Below are 27,028 nucleotides of genomic sequence, written 5' to 3' on the forward strand. Positions count from 1 at the left end.
AACAAATAGTACAACAAATATTGTGGTTAAATTCAAATATAATAATTGATAAAAAAACTGTATTTATCGAAGAAATGTTTAAAAAAGGTATAATTTTTGTGAATGATATCATAAATAGGACTGGTGGAGTTATGTCACACATGCAGCTAACACAGACATATGGAAAAGTCTGCTCTACCCAAAATTACAACCAATTAATTGCAGCATTACCACAAAAATGGAAGAGGCAAGTAGAAGGGGAAAAAAGTAAGGAACTTGTATGTCGGCCCTGTATTAAAGAACAAAAATGGTTAAAGAAAAGTGTGATAAATAAAAACATATACCAATTTCATTTAAGGACCAAAAAACTAACAGCTGTGCCATACAAATTGCAAAATAGTTGGGAAGAGATTTTCGATGTACCCATTCCATGGCGCATGGTTTATGAATTGATACGCAAAACAACGCCGGATTCAAAACTTCGAATTTTTCAATATAAATTACTATAGAAAATACTTGCAACTAATAGAATGTTATATATATGGGGTATACAATCTTCCCAGCTCTGCAGATTCTGTTGTGAGGAGGCAGAGTCATTAGATCATTTATTTTGGTATTGTCCATATGTAGCTCGTTTTTGGTCACAGGTCCAGGAATGGCTGAAGAATTGCAACATTTGCCTAAAACTAACGCTACAGATAGCAATACTGGGGGATTTGAAAAGCCATAGTCAATCAATCAATAATATAATAATTATTTTGGCAAAGATGTTTATTTTTGATTTACAATCTGTAGAAGCTATGAGAATAGGAAGGTTCAGGTCTTTTGTGAAGCATCACAGCACAGTTGAGAAATGTATGGCAAATAGAAATCCGAAATGGATGATGTTGGAAGATAGATGGGAGGGGTTGGGTGGAGCTGAAGGGTGGGACTAATAACAAGATAAACAATATAGGGCATACGGGATCTGTGAAATGTGTATAGGTGCGGAGCTTTTGTGAAATAGCACAGTTACAAGTGGAAATCAAACTGGATGGACAACAGAAATAGAGGAAGGACTAAGAACAAATAAGAGAGAACTATTGTAAAGTGGACTGTGTCTGTAAGATAGGTATAAGATGTAGAAATTGAAGGTAAAAGCAGAAGTGTTTATAAGTTTACTCCAATTGGGGGATTGGTGGTAGGGTCGCGGGGAATAATAATAAAGGCATATTCTTTAAAAAAGTATGTATGTCTATATAGGTATGTGTATGTATATATGTGTATATGTATGCATACGTATATGGATATATATATTTACCCAAAAAAATATGGGGGAATGGAAATGATGCAGACAATTACATTGGAAGCAACATTCTTTCCGCAATACTAAGCTGATCCACCCCTAAAAAAAAAAAAAAAAAAAAAAAAAAAAAACATTTTTGGTTTCCTGCATTGGAATTATTGAATTCTGCTTATAAACTCAGCAAAAAAAAAGAAATGTCCCCATTTCAGGACCCTGTTTTTCAAAAATAATTCGTAATAATAACTCCACAGATCTTCATTGTAAAGGGTTTAAACACTGTTTCACATGCTTGTTCAATGAACCATAAACAATTAATGAACATACACCTGTGGAACGGTCGTTAAGACACTAACAGCTTACAGAAGGTAGGCAGTTAAGGTCACAGTTATAAAAACTGAGGACACTAAAGAGGCCTTTCTACTGAGTCTAAAAAACACCAAAAGAAAGATGCCCAGAGTCCCTGCTCATCTGCGTGAACGTGCCTTAGGCATGCTGCAAGGAGGCTTGAGGACTGCAGATGTGGCCAGGGCAATAAATTGCAATGTCCGTACTGTGAGACGCCTAAGACAGCGCTACAGGGAGACAGGACGGACTGCTGATCGTCCTCGCAGTGGCAGACCACGTGTACCAACACCTGCACAGGATCGGTACATCCGAACATCACACCTGCGGGACAGATACAGGATGGCAACAACAACTGCCCGAGTTACACCAGGAACGCACAATCCCTCCATCAGTGCTCAGACTGTCTGCAATAGGCTGAGAGAGGCTGGACTGAGGGCTTGTAGGCCTGTTGTAAGGCAGGTCCTCACCAGACATCACCGGCAACAACGTTGCCTATGGGCAAAAACCCACCGTCGCTGGACCAGACAGGACTGGCAAAAAGGGCTCTTCACTGACGAGTCGTGGTTTTGTCTCACCAGGGGTGATGGTCGGATTCGCGTTTATCGTCGAAAGAATGGGAGGGTCCGTCATGGTCTGGGCCGGTGTGTCACAGCATCATCGGACTGAGCTTGTTTTCATTGCAGGCAATCTCAACGCTGTGCGTTACAGGGAAGACATCCTCCTCCCTCATGTGGTACCCTTCCTGCAGGCTCATCCTGACATGACCCTCCAGCATGACAATGCCACCAGCCATACTGCTCGTTCTGTGCGTGATTTCCTGCAAGACAAGAATGTCAGTGTTCTGCCATGGCCAGCGAAGAGCCCGGATCTCAATCCCATTGAGCACGTCTGGGACCTGTTGGATCGGAGGGTGAGGGCTAGGGCCATTCCCCCCAGAAATATCCGGGAACTTGCATGTGCCTTGGTGGAAGAGTGGGGTAACATCTCACAGCAATAACTGTCAAATCTGGTGCAGTCCATGAGGAGGAGATGCACTGCAGTACTTAATGCAGCTGGTGGCCACACCAGATACTGACTGTTACTTTTGATTTTGCCCCCCCCCCCCCCCCCCCCTTTGTTGAGGGACACATTATTCAATTTCTGTTAGTCACATGTCTGTGGAACTTGTTCAGTTTATGTTTCAGTTGTTGAATCTTGTTATGTTCAGGGACAAAGTTGTGGAGAAATACAGATCAGGGTTGGGTTATAAAAAAATATCTTGAACTTTGAACATCCCACGGAGCACCATTAAATCTGTTACTTAGAAATGGAAAGAATATGGCACCACAACAAACCTGCCAAGAGAGGGCCGCCCACCAAAACTCACGGACCTGGCAATGACTGCATTAATCTGAAAGGCAACAAAGAGACCAAAGATAACCCTGAAGGAGCTACAAAGCAAAGAAAACAATAAGCAAACAGGTGTTTGCCACCATCCCCACAGTGAAGCATGGTGGTGGCAGCATCGTGCTGTGGGGATGTTTTTCATTGGCAGGGACTGGGAAACTGGTCAGAATTTGAAGGAATGATGGATGGCGCTGAATACAGGGAAATTCTTGAGGGAAACCTGTTTCAGTCTTCCAGAGATTTGAGACCAGGACGGAGGTTCACCTTCCAGCAACACTCAAGTGGTTTAAGAGGAAACATTTAAATGTATTGGAATGGCCTAATCAGAGCCCAGACCTCAATCCAATTGAGAATCTGTGGTATGACTTAAAGATTGCTGTACAGTAGCGGAACCCATCCAACTTGAAGGAGCTGGAACAGTTTTGCCTTGAAGAATGGGCAAAAATCCCAGTGGCTAGATGTGCCAAGCATTTCAGCTGCTGTAATTACTGCAAAAGATGTCTCTACACAGTAATGACTTTGGGGGGGGGGTGAATAGTTATTTACGCTCAAGTTTTCTGTTTTTTTGTCTTATTTCTTGTTTGTTTCACAAGAAAAATATTTTGCATCTTCAAAGTGGGAGGCATGTTGTGTAAATCAAATGATACAACCCCCCCAAAATCTATTTTAATTCCAGGTTGTAAGGCAACAAAATAGGGAAAATGCCAAGGGGGTGAATACTTTCGCAAGCCACTGTATACACATAATTTACACTATACATATCTATATACATATAATTTACACTCTATATATCTATATACACAACAATTACACTATACATATCAATATACTGCAATCTGCAGTGATAAGCCTTCCCATCTGGTTTGCGCTTAGTGGGACTATCATTTGTTTTTCAACTGGACAATGACCCAACACCTCCAGGTTGTGTAAGGCCTATTTGACCAAGAAGGAGAGTGATGGAGTGCTACATCAGATGACCTGGCCTCCACAATCATCCGACCTCAAACCCAATTGAAATGGTTTGGGATGAGTTGGACCACAGAGTGAAGGAAAAGCAGCCAACAAGTGCTCAGCATATGTGGAAACTCCTTCAATACTATTGGAAAAGCATTCCAGGTGAAGCTGGTTGAGAGAATGCTAAGAGTGTGCAAAGCTGTCATCAAGGCAAAGGGTGGCTACTTTGAAGAATCTAAACTTTTAAATATATTTTGATTTGTTTACCACTTTTTTTGGTTACTACATGATTCCATATGTGTTATTTCATAGTTTTCATGTCTTCACTAGTATTCTACAATGTAGAAAATAGTCAAAATAAAGAAAACCTCTTGAATGAGTAGGTGTGTCCAAACTTTTGACTGGTACTGTATGTAACAGCCCAAACCCTCTATAAACAGTGGGGGTATCCATATTAATGGAACTGTTTCGTTAGTAATACTTGACAACCTGCCCACCGTGGGCCTCCTATTTGTAGTACAGGACGAGAGTAAAGATGGATTCCTCAAATTCTTTGAGTCTCTTCAATGCCTGATAGGATTAGGCTATAAAACGAATCTAATTGGCTGTGATGGGCATCAACCATCTCATGCAAACAAATCATATAAATGCTGATCGTTTACCTTTCCTCTCATTTTGACTAACAGGTTCACAGATGTATTTGGTCCTGTGTGGCTCAGTTGGTAGAGCATGGCGCTTGCAACGCCAGGGTTGTGGGTTCATTTCCCACGGGGGGACCAGGAAGAATATGTATGAACTTTCCAATTTGTAAATCGCTCTGGATAAGAGCGTCTGCTAAATGACTTAAATGTAAATGTAATGTATTTCATATTTAGCTCATCTGCTATTGTCCTGATTCTAGAGCGTGATTATAATCTGAGAATGATGTGTCTCTCTCCTGATTCTAGAGAGTGATTATAATCTGAGAATGATGTGTCCCCCTCCTGATTCTAGAGAGGGATTATAATCTGAGAATGATGTGTCCCTCACGTGATTATAATCTGAGAATGATGTGTCCCTCGTGTGATTATAATCTGAGAATGATGTGTCCCTCTCCTGATTCCAGAGCGTGATTATAATCCGAGAATGATGTGTCCCTCACGTGATTATAATCTGAGAATGATGTGTCCCTCGTGTGATTATAATCTGAGAATGATGCGTCCCTCTCCTGATTCTAGAGCGTGATTATAATCTGAGAATGATGTGTCTCTCTCCTGATTCTAGAGAGTGATTATAATCTGAGAATGATGTGTCTCTCTCCTGATTCTAGAGAGTGATTATAATCTGAGAATGATGTGTCCCTCTCCTGATTCCAGAGCGTGATTATAATCCGAGAATGATGTGTCCCTCACGTGATTATAATCTGAGAATGATGTGTCCCTCGTGTGATTATAATCTGAGAATGATGCGTCCCTCTCCTGATTCTAGTGCGTGATTATAATCTGAGAATGATGTGTCTCTCTCCTGATTCTAGAGAGTGATTATAATCTGAGAATGATGTGTCTCTCCTGATTCTAGAGAGTTATTATAATCTGTGAATGATGTGTCTCTCTCCTGATTCTAGAGAGGGATTATAATCTGAGAATGATGTGTCCCTCTCCTGATTCTAGAGAGTTATTATAATCTGAGAATGATGTGTCTCTCTCCTGATTCTAGAGAGGGATTATAATCTGTGAATGATGCGTCTCTCTCCTGATTCTAGAGAGTGATTATAATCTGAGAATGATGTGTCCCCCTCCTGATTCTAGAGAGGGATTATAATCTGAGAATGATGTGTCCCTGTTCTTTTTTTCTTCTTTTTTTGTCACCTTTCTGAAACGTTCTTGAAATATAGAAAGTACTCTCACTGTGTTTCATGGCTCTAATTTTAATTATGTAGGCTTAGGCTACAGGGTGGGCAATTTGAATGACAAATAGTTTGTTTTATAGGACCAGCTTTTCAGGCTTCTTCTGTGTTATTCTAAATGTGAAGGAAGAGGATCCCTCATTTGCACATCTGGAAGCTGAGTTGTAGCTTGTTATGAGGACAGGACAGACTGAGTACAGGACAGGCTGAATAGGCCAAGGTCACTTTTATATTTCTGTAGCAGTCAGCTGGCTTCTGGAGAGCAACAAAAGGGGCCCGCTCTGATAGTGCCACCTGTAACACGAGCACATTACCCAGAATGCCTCTCCAAATTATTTTCCACGAAGTGCAGAATAAAACAGTAATCTAGTAATGTCGTTGACTTGTGGAATCCCCGGGCGTCTTTTGTCCTCTGTAGTGTGTTATATGGGGCTGCGTCTCAAATGGCACCCTATTCCCTTTATAGTGCACTTCTTTTGATCAGGGATCATAGTGCACTGGTCAAAAGTAGTGCACTATTTAGAGAATAGGCTGCTATTTGGGACGCAACTTGGGTTTGTCCTGGGAATGATCCAGCAGTCAACGCCTGACTTCATCTGATCACTCATTAACTCTGTGTGTTTATGGGTTCCTTACAGGAGGCAGGCAGCAGACTTTTACACTGAACATCAGACAAAGTCTTTCTTCAAGCGAATCCTTCCTGTGTAAATGATTAGCCCGTCTTCTCTCTGTGTGAGCAGAGCGGCCAGGGCAGGTTTCAAGGAGGCTCCAAAGGCCCATCTATCAGTAACCGCCGCCATCATTTAGCATTCTCTGTGACATTTATTGCGCTGACATTGTGGTGACATTTTGAACGCTCTTGACAGGGGAAAAGGACCTCTTTAAATCAAGAGACTTAGAAGTAGTTTAAATGAATCCACATATTTTCTTTTGAATATGGTCACCGAAATCGCTGTGGTGTATTCGTACCCTTTACAAATGTCACCTTCAATGACATATTCCTCACCATCTGAGCAGAAATAGTTCATACGTACTTTATTTGCACTGTCGTAGAGATTCCAGTAAAGGTTATGTTGCTAAGCGTTCTTCTTCTCTCACATCCAGAGCTGACAGTTTATTGGAGTTTGTTTTCCACGCTGTGTTTTTCAGCAACCTGGAAGCAATTTATGACCTCTGGGCCTGGGGTTGCCATGGAGCTGATGGGTGAAGAGGCGGTGTCAGTGTGGAGAAGGATTCTAGGCTCCACTGACTGGGGCGTGGCACGGAAAGAGGCCCGACCAAGTCTCAGAGCCCAGGTTGGCACAGATGGCAACAGGAAACGCTGAACATGGATCTGACTCACTGGCTTCAGCAGCAAGAGTAAGTCATTCTAGTAGAGAGAACAGGAGAGGGCCTAGTACCGAGCCCTTGGGGACAGCAGTAGAGCGAACAGCAGATGCTCTAATACTGATCCCTGGGGGACACCAGTAGTGAGAACAGGAGAGGGCCTAGTACAGAGCCCTGGGGTACACCAGTAGTGAGAACAGGAGAGGGCCTAGTACAGAGCCCTGGGGTACACCAGTAATGAGTAATGCTTTGTTATTTTGTCTAGGAACTGGAATGTTTCTTCCCATCCACAGTGGGCCATGGTCCTGATAAGACGGCCAATTACACAGACTGTGCCCGTTGCGTCATCAAACCTCACGCTATATCTGAAGGTAAGGAAGACCTCCTTATCTTTCACATGGAACGTAGCCTTACTCTCCACAAGTACTTTTTATTTATGCTTTTCGGCAACTCTATGTGCAGTTCTCTTGTATACCATACCCCTTAAATGATATTTACATTATGGCTATTTTCTGTAGGACTTTTGAGTTCCTAAGATATAAAAGCCTCAGTGTCAATAACCGTTAAGATATATAAAGGCCTAAAATAGGTCTTGGCTCAAAGTATCTAGCTTACAGTTATTTTCTCATCTTGGTTTTAACTGCCTGTTATCCAGAGAAGCCACTTGGCCAGGTTGTTGCTGTAAAACTCTTGCCTGCCACTAAACCCCTTTTCTTATCAAATCAAATTGGATTTGTCACATACACATGGTTAGCAGATGTTAATGCGAGTGTAGCGAAATGCTTGTGCTTCTAGTTCCGACAATGCAGTAATATCTAACAAGTAATCTAACCTAACAATTTCCCAACAACTACCTGTAAAGGAATGAATACGAATATGTACATACAAATATATGAATGAGTGATGCCCAAACGGCATAGGCAAGATGCAGTAGATGGTATAGAGTACAGTATATACATATGAGATGAGTAATGTAGGGTATGTAAACATAAAGTGGCATAGTTTAAAGTGGCTAGTGGTACATGTATTACATAAAGATGGCAAGATGCAGTAGATGATATAGAGTACAGTATATACATATACATATGAGATGAGTAATGTAGGGTATGTAAACATTATATAAAGTGGCATTGTTTAAAGTGACTAGTGATACATTTATTACATACATTTTTTAATTATTAAAGTGGCTAGAGATTTGAGTCAGTATGTTGGCAGCAGCCACTCTATGTTAGTTATGGCTGTTTAACAGTCTGATGGCCTTGAGATAGAAGCTGTTTTTCAGTCTCTCGGTCCCAGCTTTGATGCACCTGTACTGACCTCGCCTTCTGGATGATAGCAGGGTGAACAGGCAGTGGCTCGGGTGGTTGTTGTCCTTGATGATCTTTATGGCCTTCCTGTGACATCGGGTGGTGGTGTAGGTGTCCTGGAGGGCAGGTAGTTTGCCCCCGGTGATGCATTGTGCAGACCTCACTACCCACTGGAGAGCCTTACGGTTGTGGGCGGAGCAGTTGCCGTACCAGGCGGTGATACAGCCCAACAGGATGCTCTCGATTGTGCATCTGTAAAAGTTTGTGAGTATTTTTGGTGACAAGCTGAATTTCTTCAGCCTCCTGAGGTTGAAGAGGCGCTGCTGCGCCTTCTTCACCACGCTGTCTGTGTGGGTGGACCATTTCAGTTTGTCCGTGATGTGTACGCCGAGGAAGTTAAAACTTTCCACCTGGCCCGTCGATGTGGATAGGGGGTTGCTCCCTCTGCTGTTTCCTGAAGTCCAGGATCATCTCCTTTGTTTTGTTGACATTGAGTGTGAGGTTATTTTCCTGACACCACACTCCAAGGGCCCTTACCTCCTCCCTGTAGGCCGTCTCGTTGTTGTTGGTAATCAAGCCTACCACTGTAGTGTTGTCTGCAGACTTGATGATTGAGTTGGAGGCGTGCGTGGCCATGCAGTCGTGGGTGAACAATGGCCTGGAGTACAGGAGAGGGCTGAGAACTTTCTTTGGAACAGGAACAATGGTGGCCCTCTTGAAGAATGTGGGAACAGCAGACTGGGGTAAGGATTGATTGAATATGTCCGTAAACACACCAGCCAGCTGGTCTGCGCATGGTCTGAGGATGTGGCTGGGGATGCCGTCTCGTCCTGCAGCCTTGCGAGGGTTAACACGTTTAAATGTTTTACTCACGTTGGCTGCAGTGAAGGAGAGCCCGCAGGTTTTGGTAGCGGGCTGTGTCAGTGGCACTGTATTGTCCTCAAAGCGAGCGAAGAAGTTGTTTAGTTTGTCTGGGAGGAAGACATCGTGGTCCGCGACGGGGCTGGTTTTCTTTTTGTAATCCGTGATTGACTCTAGACCCTGCCACATACCTCTCGTGTCTGAGCTGTTGAATTGCGACTCTACTTTGCCTCTATACTGACGCTTAGCTTGTTTGATTGCCTTGCGGAGGGAATAGCTACACTGTTTGTATTCGGTCATGTTTCCGGTCACCTTGCCATAATTAAAAGCAGTGGTTCGCGCTTTCAGTTTTGCGCGAATGCTGCCATCAGTCCACGGTTTCTGGTTGGTGAATGTTTTAATAGACCCTGTGGGTACTACATCACCGATGCACTTGCTAATAAACAAACTCACCGAATCAGCGTATACATCAATGTTGTTGTCCGATGCTATCTGGAACATATCCCAGTCCACGTGATCGAAGCAATCTTGAAGCGTGGAATCCGATTGGTCGGACCAGCGTTGAACAGACCTGTGCGCGGGAGCTTCCTGTTTTAGTTTCTGTCTATAGGCTGGGAGAAACAAAATGGAGTCATGGTCAGCTTTACCGAAAGGAGGGCCTTGTATGCGTCGCGGAAGTTAGAATAACAATGATCCAGGGTTTTGCCAGCCCTGGTAGTGCATTCGATATGCTGATAGAATTTAGGGAGCCTTGTTTTCAGATTAGCCTTGTTAAATGTTAAAATCCCCAGCTACAATAAATGCATCCTCAGGATATGTGGTTTCCAGTTTACATAGAGTCAAATGAAGATCGTTCAGGGCCGTCGATGTGTCTGCTTGGGGGGGAATATATGCGGCTGTGATTATAATAGAAGAGAATTCTCTTGGTAGATAATGTGGTCGGCATTTGATTGTGAGGAATTCTAAGTCAGGTGAACAAAAGGACTTGAGTTCCTGTATGTTGTTATGATCACACCACGTCTCGTTAATCATAAGGCATACACCCCCGCCCCTCTTCTTACCAGAGAGATGTTTGTTTCTGTCGGCGCGATGCGTGAAGAAGCCAGGTGGCTGTAACGACTCCGATAGCGTGTCTCGAGTGAGCCATGTTTCCATGAAACAAAGAACGTTACAGTCTCTGATGTTTCTCTGGAAGGCAACCCTTGCTCGGATTTCTCTACCTTGTTGTCAAGAGACTGGACAGTGGTGAGTAGTATGCTAGGGAGCGGTGCGCGATGTGCCCGTCTACGGAGCCTGACCAGAAGACCGCTCCGTCTGCCCCTTCTGCGGCACCGTTGTTTTGGGTCGCCGGCTGGGATCCCATCCATTGTCCTGGGTGGTGGACCAAACAGAGGATCCGCTTCGGGAAAGTCGTAATGTTGGTAAGTTGACGTTGCTCTTATATCCAATAGTTCCTCCCGACTGTATGTAATAAAACCTAAGATTAGCTGGGGTTCCAATGTAAGAAAGAACACATAAAAAATCTAAATACTGCATAGTTTCCTATGAAATCGATAGCGAAGGGGCCATCTCTGTCGGCGCCGGATGTACACAGAGTGTACAAAACATTTAGATAACCTGCTCCTTTCATGACATCGACTGACCAGGTGATTCCAGGTGAAAGGAAACAATTATTTTTGGAGTTGACTCTCCACCACTACTTCGTTGTCGTTAACAGTTGGACAAATGGCAGAGAAAGTCCTGTAGGGTGGCACTACTTTGAGAAGTTAAATGAGAAGGTGGTGAAAGAGAGAGGGGGAGAGCAATATAGAAGTCATGTGTTCTCAGTCAACTTACCTGGTAAAATAAGAGTTAAATAAATAAAACAAGTCATTAAGGAGATTAAGCAGCATCAAAGATGATCTATTATATTGACAAGATGGTCGAGTGACTGCTCTAACAATGGAAATGCATGTCCTCAGAGATGAAAGGCAGGTGAGATCACCTGGGACCATTCTAGTCGATGAGATGGCAGATGTAAACAACTAGCACAACTCCAACAAAGTTTTTTTTTTTTTTGCCACGTGCGTCCACTTATGTCAGTGTATTTGTAACAACCTAACCATTACGAAACTTATATTAGATCAAAGTAAGCCTCACATAGAAAATTAGCAATTCCAAATTCGACTTCTCATTGATCTTCATACAACAAAAAAAATCTGGTCTTGTTTTTGTCGACAGATTTTGGGTGGAGGAAACCCTCTGGTTTCGCCTGTCACTCTCTGGCAGCATCCATCCCAGCAATGCTGTCGGTTTCGCCTGTCACTCTCTGGCAGCATCCATCCCAGCAATGCTGTCGGTTTCGCCTGTCACTCTCTGGCAGCATCCATCCCAGCAATGCTGTCGGTTTCGCCTGTCACTCTCTGGCAGCATCCATCCCAGCAATGCTGTCGGTTTCGCCTGTCACTCTCTGGCAGCATCCATCCCAGCAATGCTGTCGGTTTCGCCTGTCACTCTCTGGCAGCATCCATCCCAGCAATGCTGTCGGTTTCGCCTGTCACTCTCTGGCAGCATCCATCCCAGCAAAGCTGTCGGTTTCGCCTGTCACTCTCTGGCAGCATCCATCCCAGCAATGCTGTCGGTTTCGCCTGTCACTCTCTGGCAGCATCCATCCCAGCAATGCTGTCGGTTTCGCCTGTCACTCTCTGGCAGCATCCATCCCAGCAATGCTGTCGGTTTCGCCTGTCACTCTCTGGCAGCATCCATCCCAGCAATGCTGTCGGTTTCGCCTGTCACTCTCTGGCAGCATCCATCCCAGCAATGCTGTCGGTTTCGCCTGTCACTCTCTGGCAGCATCCATCCCAGCAATGCTGTCGGTTTCGCCTGTCACTCTCTGGCAGCATCCATCCCAGCAATGCTGTCGGTTTCGCCTGTCACTCTCTGGCAGCATCCATCCCAGCAATGCTGTCGGTTTCGCCTGTCACTCTCTGGCAGCATCCATCCCAGGAATGCTGTCGGTTTCGCCTGTCACTCTCTGGCAGCATCCATCCCAGCAATGCTGTCGGTTTCGCCTGTCACTCTCTGGCAGCATCCATCCCAGCAATGCTGTCGGTTTCGCCTGTCACTCTCTGGCAGCATCCATCCCAGCAATGCTGTCGGCTTCGCCTGTCACTCTCTGGCAGCATCCATCCCAGCAATGCTGTCGGTTTCGCCTGTCACTCTCTGGCAGCATCCATCCCAGCAATGCTGTCGGTTTCGCCTGTCACTCTCTGGCAGCATCCATCCCAGCAATGCTGTCGGTTTCGCCTGTCACTCTCTGGCAGCATCCATCCCAGCAATGCTGTCGGTTTCGCCTGTCACTCTCTGGCAGCATCCATCCCAGCAATGCTGTCGGTTTCGCCTGTCACTCTCTGGCAGCATCCATCCCAGCAATGCTGTCGGTTTCGCCTGTCACTCTCTGGCAGCATCCATCCCAGCAATGCTGTCGGTTTCGCCTGTCACTCTCTGGCAGCATCCATCCCAGCAATGCTGTCGGTTTCGCCTGTCACTCTCTGGCAGCATCCATCCCAGCAATGCTGTCGGTTTCGCCTGTCACTCTCTGGCAGCATCCATCCCAGCAATGCTGTCGGTTTCGCCTGTCACTCTCTGGCAGCATCCATCCCAGCAATGCTGTCGGTTTCGCCTGTCACTCTCTGGCAGCATCCATCCCAGCAATGCTGTCGGTTTCGCCTGTCACTCTCTGGCAGCATCCATCCCAGCAATGCTGTCGGTTTCGCCTGTCACTCTCTGGCAGCATCCATCCCAGCAATGCTGTCGGTTTCGCCTGTCACTCTCTGGCAGCATCCATCCCAGCAATGCTGTCGGTTTCGCCTGTCACTCTCTGGCAGCATCCATCCCAGCAAGGCTGTCGGTTTCGCCTGTCACTCTCTGGCAGCATCCATCCCAGCAAGGCTGTCGGTTTCGCCTGTCACTCTCTGGCAGCATCATCCCAGCAAGGCTGTCGGTTTCGCCTGTCACTCTCTGGCAGCATCCATCCCAGCAAGGCTGTCGGTTTCGCCTGTCACTCTCTGGCAGCATCCATCCCAGCAAGGCTGTCGGTTTCGCCTGTCACTCTCTGGCAGCATCCATCCCAGCAAGGCTGTCGGTTTCGCCTGTCACTCTCTGGCAGCATCCATCCCAGCAAGGCTGTCGGTTTCGCCTGTCACTCTCTGGCAGCATCCATCCCAGCAAGGCTGTCGGTTTCGCCTGTCACTCTCTGGCAGCATCCATCCCAGCAAGGCTGTCGGTTTCGCCTGTCACTCTCTGGCAGCATCCATCCCAGCAAGGCTGTCGGTTTCGCCTGTCACTCTCTGGCAGCATCCATCCCAGCAAGGCTGTCGGTTTCGCCTGTCACTCTCTGGCAGCATCCATCCCAGCAAGGCTGTCGGTTTCGCCTGTCACTCTCTGGCAGCATCCATCCCAGCAAGGCTGTCGGTTTCGCCTGTCACTCTCTGGCAGCATCCATCCCAGCAAGGCTGTCGGTTTCGCCTGTCACTCTCTGGCAGCATCCATCCCAGCAAGGCTGTCGGTTTCGCCTGTCACTCTCTGGCAGCATCCATCCCAGCAAGGCTGTCGGTTTCGCCTGTCACTCTCTGGCAGCATCCATCCCAGCAAGGCTGTCGGTTTCGCCTGTCACTCTCTGGCAGCATCCATCCCAGCAAGGCTGTCGGTTTCGCCTGTCACTCTCTGGCAGCATCCATCCCAGCAAGGCTGTCGGTTTCGCCTGTCACTCTCTGGCAGCATCCATCCCAGCAAGGCTGTCGGTTTCGCCTGTCACTCTCTGGCAGCATCCATCCCAGCAAGGCTGTCGGTTTCGCCTGTCACTCTCTGGCAGCATCCATCCCAGCAAGGCTGTCGGTTTCGCCTGTCACTCTCTGGCAGCATCCATCCCAGCAAGGCTGTCGGTTTCGCCTGTCACTCTCTGGCAGCATCCATCCCAGCAAGGCTGTCGGTTTCGCCTGTCACTCTCTGGCAGCATCCATCCCAGCAAGGCTGTCGGTTTCGCCTGTCACTCTCTGGCAGCATCCATCCCAGCAAGGCTGTCGGTTTCGCCTGTCACTCTCTGGCAGCATCCATCCCAGCAAGGCTGTCGGTTTCGCCTGTCACTCTCTGGCAGCATCCATCCCAGCAAGGCTGTCGGTTTCGCCTGTCACTCTCTGGCAGCATCCATCCCAGCAAGGCTGTCGGTTTCGCCTGTCACTCTCTGGCAGCATCCATCCCAGCAATGCTGTCGGTTTCGCCTGTCACTCTCTGGCAGCATCCATCCCAGCAAGGCTGTCGGTTTCGCCTGTCACTCTCTGGCAGCATCCATCCCAGCAAGGCTGTCGGTTTCGCCTGTCACTCTCTGGCAGCATCCATCCCAGCAAGGCTGTCGGTTTCGCCTGTCACTCTCTGGCAGCATCCATCCCAGCAAGGCTGTCGGTTTCGCCTGTCACTCTCTGGCAGCATCCATCCCAGCAAGGCTGTCGGTTTCGCCTGTCACTCTCTGGCAGCATCCATCCCAGCAAGGCTGTCGGTTTCGCCTGTCACTCTCTGGCAGCATCCATCCCAGCAAGGCTGTCGGTTTCGCCTGTCACTCTCTGGCAGCATCCATCCCAGCAAGGCTGTCGGTTTCGCCTGTCACTCTCTGGCAGCATCCATCCCAGCAAGGCTGTCGGTTTCGCCTGTCACTCTCTGGCAGCATCCATCCCAGCAAGGCTGTCGGTTTCGCCTGTCACTCTCTGGCAGCATCCATCCCAGCAAGGCTGTCGGTTTCGCCTGTCACTCTCTGGCAGCATCCATCCCAGCAATGCTGTCGGTTTCGCCTGTCACTCTCTGGCAGCATCCATCCCAGCAATGCTGTCGGTTTCGCCTGTCACTCTCTGGCAGCATCCATCCCAGCAATGCTGTCGGTTTCGCCTGTCACTCTCTGGCAGCATCCATCCCAGCAATGCTGTCGGTTTCGCCTGTCACTCTCTGGCAGCATCCATCCCAGCAATGCTGTCGGTTTCGCCTGTCACTCTCTGGCAGCATCCATCCCAGCAATGCTGTCGGTTTCGCCTGTCACTCTCTGGCAGCATCCATCCCAGCAATGCTGTCGGTTTCGCCTGTCACTCTCTGGCAGCATCCATCCCAGCAATGCTGTCGGTTTCGCCTGTCACTCTCTGGCAGCATCCATCCCAGCAAGGCTGTCGGTTTCGCCTGTCACTCTCTGGCAGCATCCATCCCAGCAAGGCTGTCGGTTTCGCCTGTCACTCTCTGGCAGCATCCATCCCAGCAAGGCTGTCGGTTTCGCCTGTCACTCTCTGGCAGCATCCATCCCAGCAAGGCTGTCGGTTTCGCCTGTCACTCTCTGGCAGCATCCATCCCAGCAAGGCTGTCGGTTTCGCCTGTCACTCTCTGGCAGCATCCATCCCAGCAAGGCTGTCGGTTTCGCCTGTCACTCTCTGGCAGCATCCATCCCAGCAAGGCTGTCGGTTTCGCCTGTCACTCTCTGGCAGCATCCATCCCAGCAAGGCTGTCGGTTTCGCCTGTCACTCTCTGGCAGCATCCATCCCAGCAAGGCTGTCGGTTTCGCCTGTCACTCTCTGGCAGCATCCATCCCAGCAAGGCTGTCGGTTTCGCCTGTCACTCTCTGGCAGCATCCATCCCAGCAAGGCTGTCGGTTTCGCCTGTCACTCTCTGGCAGCATCCATCCCAGCAAGGCTGTCGGTTTCGCCTGTCACTCTCTGGCAGCATCCATCCCAGCAAGGCTGTCGGTTTCGCCTGTCACTCTCTGGCAGCATCCATCCCAGCAAGGCTGTCGGTTTCGCCTGTCACTCTCTGGCAGCATCCATCCCAGCAATGCTGTCGGTTTCGCCTGTCACTCTCTGGCAGCATCCATCCCAGCAATGCTGTCGGTTTCGCCTGTCACTCTCTGGCAGCATCCATCCCAGCAATGCTGTCGGTTTCGCCTGTCACTCTCTGGCAGCATCCATCCCAGCAAGGCTGTCGGTTTCGCCTGTCACTCTCTGGCAGCATCCATCCCAGCAAGGCTGTCGGTTTCGCCTGTCACTCTCTGGCAGCATCCATCCCAGCAAGGCTGTCGGTTTCGCCTGTCACTCTCTGGCAGCATCCATCCCAGCAAGGCTGTCGGTTTCGCCTGTCACTCTCTGGCAGCATCCATCCCAGCAAGGCTGTCGGTTTCGCCTGTCACTCTCTGGCAGCATCCATCCCAGCAAGGCTGTCGGTTTCGCCTGTCACTCTCTGGCAGCATCCATCCCAGCAATGCTGTCGGTTTCGCCTGTCACTCTCTGGCAGCATCCATCCCAGCAATGCTGTCGGTTTCGCCTGTCACTCTCTGGCAGCATCCATCCCAGCAATGCTGTCGGTTTCGCCTGTCACTCTCTGGCAGCATCCATCCCAGCAAGGCTGTCGGTTTCGCCTGTCACTCTCTGGCAGCATCCATCCCAGCAAGGCTGTCGGTTTCGCCTGTCACTCTCTGGCAGCATCCATCCCAGCAAGGCTGTCGGTTTCGCCTGTCACTCTCTGGCAGCATCCATCCCAGCAAGGCTGTCGGTTTCGCCTGTCACTCTCTGGCAGCATCCATCCCAGCAAGGCTGTCGGTTTCGCCTGTCACTCTCTGGCAGCATCCATCCCAGCAAGGCTGTCGGTTTCGCCTGTCACTCTCTGGCAGCATCCATCCCAGCAAGGCTGTCGGTTTCGCCTGTCACTCTCTGGCAGCATCCATCCCAGCAAGGCTGTCGGTTTCGCCTGTCACTCTCTGGCAGCATCCATCCCAGCAAGGCTGTCGGTTTCGCCTGTCACTCTCTGGCAGCATCCATCCCAGCAAGGCTGTCGGTTTCGCCTGTCACTCTCTGGCAGCATCCATCCCAGCAAGGCTGTCGGTTTCGCCTGTCACTCTCTGGCAGCATCCATCCCAGCAAGGCTGTCGGTTTCGCCTGTCACTCTCTGGCAGCATCCATCCCAGCAAGGCTGTCGGTTTCGCCTGTCACTCTCTGGCAGCATCCATCCCAGCAAGGCTGTCGGTTTCGCCTGTCACTCTCTGGCAGCATCCATCCCAGCAAGGCTGTCGGTTTCGCCTGTCACTCTCTGGCAGCATCCATCCCAGCAAGGCTGTCGGTTTCGCCTGTCACTCTCTGGCAGCATCCATCCCAGCAAGGCTGTCGGTTTCGCCTGTCACTCTCTGGCAGCATCCATCCCAGCAAGGCTGTCGGTTTCGCCTGTCACTCTCTGGCAGCATCCATCCCAGCAAGGCTGTCGGTTTCGCCTGTCACTCTCTGGCAGCATCCATCCCAGCAAGGCTGTCGGTTTCGCCTGTCACTCTCTGGCAGCATCCATCCCAGCAAGGCTGTCGGTTTCGCCTGTCACTCTCTGGCAGCGTCCATCCCAGCAAGGCTGTCGGTTTCGCCTGTCACTCTCTGGCAGCGTCCATCCCAGCAAGGCTGTCGGTTTCGCCTGTCACTCTCTGGCAGCGTCCATCCCAGCAAGGCTGCCGGTTTCGCCTGTCACTCTCTGGCAGCGTCCATCCCAGCAAGGCTGCCGGTTTCGCCTGTCACTCTCTGGCAGCGTCCATCCCAGCAAGGCTGCCGGTTTCGCCTGTCACTCTCTGGCAGCGTCCATCCCAGCAAGGCTGTCGGTTTCGCCTGTCACTCTCTGGCAGCGTCCATCCCAGCAAGGCTGTCGGTTTCGCCTGTCACTCTCTGGCAGCGTCCATCCCAGCAAGGCTGTCGGTTTCGCCTGTCACTCTCTGGCAGCGTCCATCCCAGCAAGGCTGTCGGTTTCGCCTGTCACTCTCTGGCAGCGTCCATCCCAGCAAGGCTGTCGGTTTCGCCTGTCACTCTCTGGCAGCGTCCATCCCAGCAAGGCTGTCGGTTTCGCCTGTCACTCTCTGGCAGCGTCCATCCCAGCAAGGCTGTCGGTTTCGCCTGTCACTCTCTGGCAGCGTCCATCCCAGCAATGCTGTCGGTTTCGCCTGTCACTCTCTGGCAGCGTCCATCCCAGCAATGCTGTCGGTTTCGCCTGTCACTCTCTGGCAGCGTCCATCCCAGCAATGCTGTCGGTTTCGCCTGTCACTCTCTGGCAGCGTCCATCCCAGCAAGGCTGTCGGTTTCGCCTGTCACTCTCTGGCAGCGTCCATCCCAGCAAGGCTGTCGGTTTCGCCTGTCACTCTCTGGCAGCGTCCATCCCAGCAAGGCTGTCGGTTTCGCCTGTCACTCTCTGGCAGCATCCATCCCAGCAAGGCTGTCGGTTTCGCCTGTCACTCTCTGGCAGCATCCATCCCAGCAAGGCTGTCGGTTTCGCCTGTCACTCTCTGGCAGCATCCATCCCAGCAAGGCTGTCGGTTTCGCCTGTCACTCTCTGGCAGCATCCATCCCAGCAATGCTGTCGGTTTCGCCTGTCACTCTCTGGCAGCATCCATCCCAGCAAGGCTGTCGGTTTCGCCTGTCACTCTCTGGCAGCATCCATCCCAGCAAGGCTGTCGGTTTCGCCTGTCACTCTCTGGCAGCATCCATCCCAGCAAGGCTGTCGGTTTCGCCTGTCACTCTCTGGCAGCATCCATCCCAGCAATGCTGTCGGTTTCGCCTGTCACTCTCTGGCAGCATCCATCCCAGCAATGCTGTCGGTTTCGCCTGTCACTCTCTGGCAGCATCCATCCCAGCAATGCTGTCGGTTTCGCCTGTCACTCTCTGGCAGCATCCATCCCAGCAAGGCTGTCGGTTTCGCCTGTCACTCTCTGGCAGCATCCATCCCAGCAAGGCTGTCGGTTTCGCCTGTCACTCTCTGGCAGCATCCATCCCAGCAAGGCTGTCGGTTTCGCCTGTCACTCTCTGGCAGCATCCATCCCAGCAAGGCTGTCGGTTTCGCCTGTCACTCTCTGGCAGCATCCATCCCAGCAAGGCTGTCGGTTTCGCCTGTCACTCTCTGGCAGCATCCATCCCAGCAAGGCTGTCGGTTTCGCCTGTCACTCTCTGGCAGCATCCATCCCAGCAATGCTGTCGGTTTCGCCTGTCACTCTCTGGCAGCATCCATCCCAGCAATGCTGTCGGTTTCGCCTGTCACTCTCTGGCAGCATCCATCCCAGCAATGCTGTCGGTTTCGCCTGTCACTCTCTGGCAGCATCCATCCCAGCAAGGCTGTCGGTTTCGCCTGTCACTCTCTGGCAGCATCCATCCCAGCAAGGCTGTCGGTTTCGCCTGTCACTCTCTGGCAGCATCCATCCCAGCAAGGCTGTCGGTTTCGCCTGTCACTCTCTGGCAGCATCCATCCCAGCAAGGCTGTCGGTTTCGCCTGTCACTCTCTGGCAGCATCCATCCCAGCAAGGCTGTCGGTTTCGCCTGTCACTCTCTGGCAGCATCCATCCCAGCAAGGCTGTCGGTTTCGCCTGCCACTCTCTGGCAGCATCCATCCCAGCAAGGCTGTCGGTTTCGCCTGCCACTCTCTGGCAGCATCCATCCCAGCAAGGCTGTCGGTTTCGCCTGCCACTCTCTGGCAGCATCCATCCCAGCAAGGCTGTCGGTTTCGCCTGCCACTCTCTGGCAGCATCCATCCCAGCAAGGCTGTCGGTTTCGCCTGCCACTCTCTGGCAGCATCCATCCCAGCAAGGCTGTCGGTTTCGCCTGTCACTCTCTGGCAGCATCCATCCCAGCAAGGCTGTCGGTTTCGCCTGTCACTCTCTGGCAGCATCCATCCCAGCAAGGCTGTCGGTTTCGCCTGTCACTCTCTGGCAGCATCCATCCCAGCAAGGCTGTCGGTTTCGCCTGTCACTCTCTGGCAGCATCCATCCCAGCAAGGCTGTCGGTTTCGCCTGTCACTCTCTGGCAGCATCCATCCCAGCAAGGCTGTCGGTTTCGCCTGTCACTCTCTGGCAGCATCCATCCCAGCAAGGCTGTCGGTTTCGCCTGTCACTCTCTGGCAGCATCCATCCCAGCAAGGCTGTCGGTTTCGCCTGTCACTCTCTGGCAGCATCCATCCCAGCAAGGCTGTCGGTTTCGCCTGTCACTCTCTGGCAGCATCCATCCCAGCAAGGCTGTCGGTTTCGCCTGTCACTCTCTGGCAGCATCCATCCCAGCAAGGCTGTCGGTTTCGCCTGTCACTCTCTGGCAGCATCCATCCCAGCAAGGCTGTCGGTTTCGCCTGTCACTCTCTGGCAGCATCCATCCCAGCAAGGCTGTCGGTTTCGCCTGTCACTCTCTGGCAGCATCCATCCCAGCAATGCTGTCGGTTAGTCATGTGATCAGAGTTAATTAGCATAAACACGTTTATCACGTCTTACAAGCAGCCGTTGGAACATCTACATAAAAAAAAAAGTATTATTAATAAATTTAATATGCACCATTACAATAAATCCATTATTTATTTTAGGCAGGTCTAAAGAAACAATATAATATGTGACTTGTTTCAGGAAAGTAGGCAGATGTCTCACGTCACTGCTTCACAGGAGAGGCATTTGAATGTTAAAAACTTTTTCATATAGCAAAATGTGTTTTTTGGCAGAAATGCCTTCTGGAATGTGAACTTTCATATAATTACAAACGTGTATGTCATCTGTAAATACAAATAAAATTGTTAAATGAAGAGCCTAGTTGGTTTAGCCAAGGAAAAAGTCAGGAACCTTCCCGCTAGCCATGATTGGCTGAGATAATGGGTGGGCTGGACATGCCGAGAGATGAGTTTGGATTGGTCTGCCATGTAGCAGACTTCTGTCTATAACATGAGCTGGTCAGTATATGTAGGTAATCCTTTCTAAAGTGGATTTTTTCAAAGATATCATGAAGAACTTCAAAAGTGTTGCTAAGGCTCTCCACTTGCTGGAGGACCGAAGTTTGAAATCAGTGGAATGCCCAGTAGAAGCAGAGTATGATAGCTAAGGAGATGGAGAAAATTCAGGCATTGGATTGCAAAGCGACAGTGGCAGAGTAAAATTTAAAAAAACAGTAGTGTAAAGTACTTAGGAAAAAATCCTTTAAATTGCTGCTTTTTTAATCTTTTTTTTCTTTTTTTTCTTCAAATTTTACCCCCTTTTCTCCCCAATTTCGTGGTATCCAATTGTTAGTAGTTACTATCTTGTCTCATCGCTACAACTCCCGTACGGGCTCGGGAGAGACGAAGGTCGAAAGCCACGTGTCCTCCGAAACACAACCCAACCAAGCCGACACTGCTTCTTAACACAGCGCGCCTCCAACCCGGAAGCCAGCCGCACCAACGTGTCGGAGGAAACACCGTGCACCTGGCCCCCTTGGTTAGCACGCACTGCGCCCAGCCCGCCACAGGAGTCGCTGTATCGCGATGAGACAAGGATATCCCTACCGGCCAAACCCTCCCTAACCCGGACGACGCTGGGCCAATTGTGCGTCGCCCCACGGACCTCCGGTCGCGGCCGGCTGCGACAGAGCCTGGGCGCGAACCCAGAGTCTCTGGTGGCACAGCTAACGCTTTGATGCAGTGCCCTAGACCACTGCGTCACCCAGGAGGCTTTAAAGTGCTACTTAAATCATTTTTTACTATTGATATTTTTTGACAACTTTGATGTTTTACTCCCATACATTTTCCCTGACACCAAAATGTAGTTGTTACATTTCGAATTGCTCAGTCAGGACATAATTCTGGTCCAACCAATAACAACGCCTGATCGTCCCAACTGCCTCTGATCTGGCGGACTCACTAAACACATGCTTCGTTTCTAAATCAGTGTGGTGTGTGCCCCTGGCTGTCCGTAAATAATAATAATTATTATCCTGTTACCTTAATAGAAGGACTTTGATGTATAGCATTTACTTTCACTGAAGTATGACAATTTTGTACTTTTTTCCACTGTACTTAAGTACATTTTAAAACAGAAAAAAAATACATGTAATCCATATGTACTCGACTAGCAAATGGGAGACGCTTTCCCGCCAGTTAGTTTTTCAATCATGCCAGGTATTCTACTCCAGTTATTTCACTCCAGGCATCAACCACTGTTTGAGGATCATGCAGCTTCTCGCTGTGTAAATCAACCACTGTTTGAGGATCATGCAGCTTCTCGCTGTGTAAATCAACCACTGTTTGAGGATCATACAGCTTCTCGCTGTGTAAATCAACCACTGTTTGAGGATCATGCAGCTTCTCGTTGTGTAAATCAACCACTGTTTGAGGATCATACAGCTTCTCGTTGTGTAAATCAACCACTGTTTGAGGATCATGCAGCTTCTCGTTGTGTAAATCAACCACTGTTTGAGGATCATGCAGCTTCTCGCTGTGTAAATCAACCACTGTTTGAGGATCATACAGCTTCTCGTTGGGTAAATCAACCACTGTTTGAGGATCATACAGCTTCTCGCTGTGTAAATCAACCACTGTTTGAGGATCATGCAGCTTCTCGTTGTGTAAATCAACCACTGTTTGAGGATCATGCAGCTTCTCGCTGTGTAAATCAACCACTGTTTGAGGATCATGCAGCCTCTCGCTGTGTAAATCAACCACTGTTTGAGGATCATGCAGCCTCTCGCTGTGTGACAGGTGATATTCTGCCCAAACTCTGTATGCCATGGGCTCTCCAACCCTGTTCCTGCAATTACCCAGTGCTTAATTTCTGAATCCAAGTGAAATGTGTTCGGGAACATCGATAGCAAACTGTTTCCACAACAAAACGTATTTAATTAAACTGTTGACAACCCCTCTCTCTGCACGCTCGATAAAGGAATGGAGGCGAGAGGGGAGGAGATGGAACGCACGGTGGTGAGATATTCTGTAACTAAAGGAATGAAAGAGAGAGGGGAGGAGATAGAGCCCTGGGTATTGAGTACCAGGCCATTAGATAGAGCCCTGGGTACTGAGTACCAGGCCATTAGATAGAGCCCTGAGTACCAGGCCATTAGATAGAGCCCTGGGTACTGAGTACCAGGCCATTAGATAGAGCCCTGAGTACCAGGCCATTAGATAGAGCCCTGGGTACTGAGTACCAGGCCATTAGATAGAGCCCTGGGTACTGAGTACCAGGCCATTAGATAGAGCCCTGAGTACCAGGCCATTAGATAGAGCCCTGGGTACTGAGTACCAGGCCATTAGATAGAGCCCTGAGTACCAGGCCATTAGATAGAGCCCTGGGTACTGAGTACCAGGCCATTAGATAGAGCCCTGGGTACTGAGTACCAGGCCATTAGATAGAGCCCTGGGTACTGAGTACCAGGCCAGTAGATAGGGCCCTGGGTACTGAGTACCAGGCCATTAGATAGAGCCCTGGGTACTGAGTACCAGGCCATTAGATAGAGCCCTGGGTACTGAGTACCAGGCCATTAGATAGAGCCCTGGGTACTGAGTACCAGGCCATTAGATAGAGCCCTGGGTACTGAGTACCAGGCCATTAGATCGAGCCCTGGGTATTGAGTACCAGGCCATTAGATAGAGCCCTGGGTACTGACTACCAGGCCATTAGATAGAGCCCTGGGTACTGAGTACCAGACCATTAGATAGAGCCCTGGGTACTGAGTACCAGGCCATTAGATAGAGCCCTGGGTATTGAGTACCAGGCCATTAGATAGAGCCCTGAGTACCAGGCCATTAGATAGAGCCCTGGGTACTGAGTACCAGGCCATTAGATAGAGCCCCGAGTACCAGGCCATTAGATAGAGCCCTGGGTACTGAGTACCAGGCCATTAGATAGAGCCCTGGGTATTGAGTACCAGGCCATTAGATAGAGCCCTGAGTACCAGGCCATTAGATAGAGCCCTGGGTACTGAGTACCAGACCATTAGATAGAGCCCTGGGTACTGAGTACCAGGCCATTAGATAGAGCCCTGGGTATTGAGTACCAGGCCATTAGATAGAGCCCTGAGTACCAGGCCATTAGATAGAGCCCTGGGTACTGAGTACCAGGCCATTAGATAGAGCCCCGAGTACCAGGCCATTAGATAGAGCCCTGGGTACTGAGTACCAGGCCATTAGATAGAGCCCTGGGTATTGAGTACCAGGCCATTAGATAGAGCCCTGAGTACCAGGCCATTAGATAGAGCCCTGGGTATTGAGTACCAGGCCATTAGATAGAGCCCTGAGTAGCAGGCCATTAGATAGAGCCCTGGGTATTGAGTACCAGGCCATTAGATAGAGCCCTGGGTACTGAGTACCAGACCATTAGATAGAGCCCTGGGTATTGACTACCAGGCCATTAGATAGAGCCCTGGGTATTGAGTACCAGGCCATTAGATAGAGCCCTGGGTATTGAGTACCAGGCCATTAGATAGAGCCCTGGGTACTGAGTACCAGGCCATTAGATAGAGCCCTGGGTACTGAGTACCAGGCCATTAGATAGAGCCCTGAGTACCAGGCCATTAGATAGAGCCCTCGGTACTGAGTACCAGGCCATTAGATAGAGCCCTGAGTACCAGGCCATTAGATAGAGCCCTCGGTACTGAGTACCAGGCCATTAGATAGAGCCCTGGGTACTGAGTACCAGGCCATTAGATAGAGCCCTGAGTACCAGGCCATTAGATAGAGCCCTGGGTATTGAGTACCAGGCCATTAGATAGAGCCCTGGGTATTTAGTACCAGGCCATTAGATAGAGCCCTGAGTACCAGGCCATTAGATAGAGCCCTGGGTACTGAGTACCAGGCCATTAGATAGGGCCCTGGGTACTGAGTACCAGGCCATTAGATAGAGCCCTGGGTACTGAGTACCAGGCCATTAGATAGAGCCCTGGGTACTGAGTACCAGGCCATTAGATAGAGCCCTGGGTACTGAGTACCAGGCCATTAGATAGAGCCCTGGGTATTGAGTACCAGGCCATTAGATAGAGCCCTGAGTACCAGGCCATTAGATAGAGCCCTGGGTATTGAGTACCAGGCCATTAGATAGAGCCCTGGGTACTGAGTACCAGGCCATTCGATAGAGCCCTGGGTACTGAGTACCAGGCCATTAGATAGAGCCCTGGGTACCAGGCCATTAGATAGAGCCCTGAGTACCAGGCCATTAGATAGAGCCCTGGGTACTGAGTACCAGGCCATTAGATAGAGCCCTGGGTACTGAGTACCAGGCCATTAGATAGAGCCCTGGGTACTGAGTACCAGACCATTAGATAGAGCCCTGGGGATTGAGTACCAGGCCATTAGATAGAGCCCTGAGTACCAGGCCATTAGATACAACCCTGGGTATTGAGTACCAGGCCATTAGATAGAGCCCTGAGTACCAGGCCATTAGATAGAGCCCTGAGTACCAGGCCATTAGATAGAGCCCTGAGTACCAGGCCATTAGATAGAGCCCTGAGTACCAGGCCATTAGATAGAGCCCTGAGTACCAGGCCATTAGATAGAGCCCTGGGTATTTAGTACCAGGCCATTAGATAGAGCCCTGAGTACCAGGCCATTTAAATACAAAAAAAAAAGTAGAATTCATAAATGTAATAATATGCACCGTTACAATAAATCCATTATTTATTTTATTTGTCTAAAGAAACAATATAATATGTGACTTTTTTCAGGAAAGTAGGCAGATGTCTCACGTCACTGCTTCACAGGAGAGGCATTTGAATGTAAAAAACATTTTCATATAGCAAAATGTGTTTTTTTGGCAGAAATGCCAAAAAGGTAAAGAGGTGCAGTTCCCCTTGCTGCTCCGTAGGCAAGCACCAAGGTCTTGAAGAAGGAGTGTGTGGAAGAGCGGGGGGAACTTAGGAACCCGCAGGAGCGAGTCACTGCCTTCATGTTTTCAGAGAATGACGGGGTGTTGTCCAAGGGTCACGCTAAGGTTCTTTGCACTCTGGGAGGTGGACACCGTGGAGTTGTCAACTGTGATGGAGAGGTCTTGGCATGCTTTTCCCGGGAGGAAGAGCAGCTCCGTAATGTCTAGGTTGATCTTGAGGTGGTGGGCCGACATTCAAGCTGAGAAGTCTGCCAGGCGCGCAGAGATAAGTGTCGCCACCTAGATGTCAGAACGGGGGAAGGAGAAAAGTAGTTAAGTGTCGTCCGCATAGGAATGATAGGAGAGACCATGTCAGAATATGACAAAGCTGAGTGACTTGGTGTATAGAGAGAAGAGGAGAGGTCCATCCTCATAGCAGTGATAGGAGAGACCATGTGAGGATGTGACGGAGCCGAATGACTTGGTCTATAGAGAAAAGAGGAGAGGGCCTAGAACCGAGCCCTGGGGGATACCAGAAGTGAGAGTATGTGGTGCAGACACAGATCCTCTCCATGTCACCTGGTAGGAGAGACCTGCCAGGTAGGATGCAATCCAAGAATGTTTCAGAGCCTGAAACGCCCAGACCTGCGAGGGTGGAGAGGAGGATCTGATAGAGCCTGAGATGCCCAGCCCTGAGAGGGTGGAGAGGAGGATCTGATAGAGCCTGAAGCGCCCAGCCCTGAGAGGGTGGAGAGGAGGATCTGACAGAGCCTGAGACGCCCAGCCCTGAGAGGAGGATCTGATAGAGCCTGAGACACCCAGCCCTGAGAGGGTGGAGAGGAGAATCTGATGGTTCACAGTGTCGAAGGCAGCGGATAGATCTAGGAGGATGAGAACAGAGGAGAGAGAGTCAGCTTTGGCAGAACAGAGAAGCTCTGTGACACAGAGGAAGAGCAGTCTCAGTTGAGTGATCCATCTTGAAGCCTTACTGGTGAGGTTAAGAAGATTGTTCTAGGGCCTCCCGGGTGGCGCAGTAGTCTAAGGCACTGCATCTCAGTTGCTTGCATCGTCCGGGTTAGGGGAGGGTTTGGCCGGCAGGGATGTCCTTG

Source organism: Salvelinus fontinalis, chromosome 14 (assembly GCF_029448725.1).
Source record: "Salvelinus fontinalis isolate EN_2023a chromosome 14, ASM2944872v1, whole genome shotgun sequence".
Taxonomy (NCBI): Eukaryota; Metazoa; Chordata; class Actinopteri; order Salmoniformes; family Salmonidae; genus Salvelinus; species Salvelinus fontinalis.